At 43.2% G+C, this 5568-nt stretch overlaps 1 pseudogene; it reads left to right on the plus strand.

Moving 5' to 3' along the window:
- The first annotated feature begins 1841 nt into the window (after positions 1-1841).
- LOC138143995 (transketolase pseudogene) lies at positions 1842-3922 on the plus strand (annotated as a pseudogene).
- Positions 3923-5568: the final 1646 nt, after the last annotated feature.

Consider the following 5568-nt stretch of genomic DNA (forward strand, 5'->3'; position numbering starts at 1 on the left):
CCAGAAGAATAGAGTTCAAATTTAAAAGTCACAAAAAAAAAACCCACTGAAAAGACTATTGATCATAGAAAGCTGTTTTGTTGACAAGAAAGATTTAAACACAAACTCATAAGAGGGTAACAATATCAAAATGCTATATCCAAAACCTCAAAGGGGTATGTGAATAGATCTCAAGTCCAAAAAGCCTTTTTGGAAGAGCTCAAAAAAGGTGGTAAAAATCAAATAAGATAGATAGAAAAAATGGGAAAAGAAATGAGGGTTATACAAGACAGAATCAACAGCTAGGAATAGGTAGTGCAGAAACTGACTGAAGAAAACAATTCCTTAAAAAATACAATTGGCCAAATGGAAATAAAAATCCACTGAACAAAACAACTCCTTAAAAAGAAGAATTGGCCAAATGGCAAAGAGGATGAAAAAGCTAAAAGAAAAAAAGAATCCTTCAAAAATTAGAATTGAGTAAGTAGAAGTTAATGACTCTATAAGACATCAAGAATTAGTCAAATAAAATCAAAAGAATGAAAAAAGAAGAAAATGTAAAATACCTCATTGGAAAAAAAATAAACAAACCTGGAAAATAGATCCAGGAGACATAATTTAAGAATTTTTGGTCTATTTGAAAGCTATGATCAAAAAAGACACTGGAGAGTATTTTTCAAGCAATTATCAAGGACAATTTCCCTGACATCCTGGAACCAGAGGGTAAAATAGCCATTAAAGAATTCATCTAGGCTGAGTGTAGCACGCAGAACACATAGCACACCAGCACAGATGCAATCATAGTGGAGCTGGAGACAACCTGGGAGAACTTATTCACCCACCACAAGGCTGATTCCCAAACCTCTCACCTCAGGGCAAGGGTCTGTTGGATCTGGGTAAGAGACAAGCACAGTCTCTGCAGCAGCAGCTACTTCTGGAGCTAGCAGCCCACAGTCAAAATGTATAAAAATCCCATTCCTGTACTGCAGGAAGCCAAGATGCTGTTGCTCTCATCCCTGCATTTGACCCTGAGAACCCAGAGAATACTATCCCAGTGTAAAACCCTGAAATAGTGGAACCAGTGGCAGGCTTGGGAGATATACAAGAGTGGCGTGGCTATGGCTATGCTGAGGCTGAAGGGCACCAGTGAAGGACAGGAGGCTTCCCAGCAGGAGATACTAAACCCCAGGAAGATGGAGCCAGCAAACACCAACACCAGAACCCCAGGTGTGCCTTTTCACAACCAGTGGAATTGTGAGACACCAGTGCAGTGCCAGCCGCCAGTGGCTAAGCATGCTTGAGCTCATGTCCGGGGGCATGGAGGCTAAAACCTGAAGCAGCCAGACCACCCCTCCCAAGCACCTTATACTGTGAGCTTCAGTTCAGCCATGAGGAAAGGCTGAAAGTCATGACCTTGGCCTCATTCTAAGCACTCAGGGGGTGTCTGAGCAAACAAAACCAATAACTAGGCCCCTAAATCATAGCATAAGAAGCATGGGTCAGAGCTCTCTGTTCCCCAAAAGCAAAGATCCACTTTAACAGCCAGGAAATAGGCAATCACGATAGGAAAAAAAAAAAAAAAAACAAAGACTTTAGAACCTTTTTATGGTGAAATTGAAGAGCAAAGTTCACATTCAGAAGAGGACAGCATTGAGACTAAATCCACATCTGAAGCCTCCAAAGGGAAAATAAACTTGTTTCAAATGCAAAAGGCATTCTTGGAAGAGCTCAAGCAGGTTTTAAAAGTCAAATTCAAAGGTAGAAGAAAAACTAAGCAAGTATTTTAAAAATACAATTGGCAGCTCTCCTCCTCTTCCTCCTCCTTCCTCTTCGTCTCTCCTGCTCCCTTATGTGGTTGCTTCCTCTGACCCCGGCTTGGGATCCTTGACAAACTCTCTTAGCCATGGAGGATAACCATAAGCCGGACCAACAGAAACTGCAGGTGCTGAAGGACTCGGCCAACCGGCTGCGCATCAGCTCTATCCAAGCCACCATGGCGGCCGGCTCCGGTCACGGTACATCATGCTGCAGTGCAACAGAGATCATGGCAGTCCTTTTCTTCCACACCATGAAGTACAAACCCCAGGATCCCAGGGACCCCAGCAATGACCACTTCGTGCTCTCCAAGGGTCATGCAGCTCCCATCCTCTATGCAGTCTGGGCTGAGGCTGGCTTCCTGCCAGAGGCTGAGCTGTTGAACTTGAGGAAGATTACCTTCATTCTGGATAGCCACCCAGTCCCTAAACAAGATTTCACAGACGTGGCTACTGGCTCCCTGGGTAAAGGGCTGGGAGCAGCGTGTGGAATGGCTTACATAGACAAATACTTCGACAAGGCCAGGTACCAAGTCTATTGTTTGCTGGGTGATGGGAAGGTGTCTGAAGGCTCTGTGTAGGAGGCTATGGCCTTCGTGGGATTCTACAAGTTGGACAACCTAGTCATCATCTTTGACATTAACTGGCTGGCACAGAGTGAACCTGCCCCCCTGCAGCACCACATGGATGTGTACCAGAAGCGCTTTGAATCCTTTGGGTGGAATGTCATGGTTGTGGATGGACACAGCGTGGAAGAACTATGCAAGGTCTTTGACCAGGTCAAGGATAAGCCACTGGCTGTAATTGCAAAGACATATAAGGGCAGAGGAATCTCAGGTGTGGAAGATAAGGAAGCTTGGCATGGGAAGCCCCTTCCCCAAACCATGGCAGAACAGGTCATCGAGGAAATATACAGCCAAATCTAAAACAAGAAGAAGATTCTGGCTATCCTCCCCAAGGAGAAAGCCCCAGCCGTGAACATCGCCAATATCCTGATGCCTTCTCCCCCATGTTACAAACTTGGTGAGAAGTTAGCTACCTGCAAAGCCTATGGCTTAGCCCTGGCCAAACTGGGGAATGCCAGTGACCGTGTGATTGCCCTGGATGGGGACACCAAGAATTCCACTTTTTCAGAATTCTTTAAGAAGGAACACCCCAGTCATTTCATTGAATGTTTCATTGCAGAACAGAACATGGTGAGCATCGCTGTGGGCTGTGCCACATGGGACAGGACAGTGCCTTTCTGCAGCACTTTTGCCACCTTCTTCAGCAGGGCCTTCAACCACATCCGCATGGCAGCATTTCTGAGAGCAACATAAACCTGTGTGGCTCAAACTGTTGGGTGTCCATCGGTGAAGATGGTCTTTCTCAGATGGCCCTTGAAGATCTTGCCATTTTCCAGAGTGTTCCCAATGGCACAGTCTTTTACCCAAGTGATGTTGTGTCCACTGAGAAAGCAGTTGAGTTAGCTGCCAACACGAAGGGCATCTGCTTCATAAGGACCAGTTACCCAGATAATGCAGTCATTTAGAACAACAACAAGAAATTCCAGGTTGGCCAGGCTAAGGTGGTCCTGAAGGGCAGGGATGATCAGGTGACTGTGATTGGCACTGGAGTGACTCTCCATGAAGCCTTGGCAGCTGCAGAGCAGCTGAAGAAATAAAAGATCAACATCCGCGTGCTTGATCCCTTTACAATTAAGCCCCTGGATAGGAAGCTTGTCCTTGAAAGTGCTCGAGCAACCCATGGCCGCCTCATAACTGTGGAAGAATCATTACTATGAGGGAGGCATAGGAGAGGCTGTGGCTGTTGCTGTGGTGGGGGAGCCTGGCATCATCATCACTCACCTGGCAGTCTCCAATGTTCCGAGAAGCAGGAAGCCAGCAGAGCTGCTAAAGATGTTTGGCATTGACAAGGATGCCATTGTTCAGGGTGTCGAGGCAGCCTTGTGTTAGGCCTTGTCTAAGACGTGCCCGAGATGTCTGCCTGCAATTCCAGACCAAAACAAGGAGAGAGGAAGAGAGACAGAAACATTCCTGTACCTTTAGATGCATCAAGTAACTTTTGTTTCTACTGAGGATCAAATGAAAATAAAAATAATGATTAAAAAAATACAATTGGCAAAATGGAAAAAAAATCACTGAAGAAAATAACTTCTTAAAAAGTACTATCACCCAAATGGAGAAGGAGACTCAAAACCTAACTAGAGAAAATAAATACTTGACAGTAAAATATGTTCTAATGGAAAAAGAGGTCCAAAAGCTTCCTGAGGAAAACAATTCTTTAAAATTTAGAATTAGACAAGTTGAACTAAATGATTATATGAGGCATCAAGATTCAGTCAAATGAAATCTAAAAAATGAAAAAAAAATAGAAAATATCTCATTGGAAAAACAACTGACCTGGAAAATAGATCCAAGAGAGAATATTTAACAATTATTGGTCTACTGGAAAGCCATGATGAAAAAAAAAAAAGCCTAGACAGTATCTTCCAAGAAATCTTCAAGGAAAACTTCCCTGAGATCCTAGAACCAGAGTAAAAATAGTCATCAAAAGAATTCACCATTCACCTCCTGAAAGAGAGGCCAAATTGAAAACTCCAAGGAATATTGTAGCCAAATTCCCAAATTAACAGGTCAATGAAAAAACACATTGCCCACAGCCAGAAAGAAACAATTTAAATATTGCAGAAATATGGTGAGGATCACAAAGGACTTTCCAGCTTCTACATTAAAAGATCAGAGGCATTGGAACATTATATACAGTAAGGCAAAGGAGCTTGGATTACAGCCAAGGATCAACTATCCAACTGTATTGAGAATGGGCTTTCAGTCAAGGAGAAGGTCATTCAGTGGAAGAAGGGACATCAAGACCTTCTTGATGAAAAGGTGAGAGTTCAATGGAAAAATTTGATCTCCAAATACAAGATTCAAGAGAGACATACAAAGGTAAACAGGGAAAAATATTTTTTGGTACACAAGTGTACCAAAGGAAAAGCTTGCTAATCAATAAGATTAAACAGTTTACACCCCTGCATGGGAGGACTATACCTGTTAATCTTGATAATTGTGCAATTATTGTGATATATATATATTGGATATACATAGAGAGAGGGTGTGTGTATAAATTAACTGATGTGATGATAAAAAAAAACTAATTAAGGGGTGCAAAGGAATTGAAATGGAAGAAGAGGAAAAGAAGAGGCAGAAAAGGGTGAATTGCATAATGAGAAGAGGATCACATGTATTATTGTAGAAAGAAAGAAGGGAGAGAGATGAGCATTGTATGAGCTTTACACTCTGGTTTTGATTCAAGGGGGGAATAACATACTCAGTTACTTATAAGAATTTAACATGAAAAGACACAAAAACTTATTATAGTAGAGGGGAAGAAGGGAGGGAGAAGAGCAATGTATGAGATTACCTCATTAGATTTGGTTCAAGAAAAGAATGACATAATTTGTTAAGAATAGAAATCTAGGGGGCGGAGCCAAGATGGTGGTGTAGAAGCACGACCTTCCTGCAGCTCTGGCTTCCACCTTTCCCAATCCATGTAAAAAGGGGACTCTAAACAAACTTTGGATCTGCAGAACCTATAAAATGACACAGAGAAGCTAATCTCCCACTGAGGACAGTCCGGCAAGCCTGCAGGAATCCGGCTCAGCCCTCTGGGAGCTGAGCCCAGCCCCACGCTGAGGCTTTAGCCCCAGGGCAGGCCTGACCAGCCACGGCAAGAGGGACTCCAGATCAGCAGCAGCTGTGGCCATTTCCAGATT

This window comes from Petaurus breviceps, unplaced genomic scaffold (assembly GCF_028583685.1).
Source record: "Petaurus breviceps papuanus isolate PSGF00001 unplaced genomic scaffold, PetGlider_PUasm1.0 90683, whole genome shotgun sequence".
Lineage (NCBI taxonomy): Eukaryota > Metazoa > Chordata > Mammalia > Diprotodontia > Petauridae > Petaurus > Petaurus breviceps.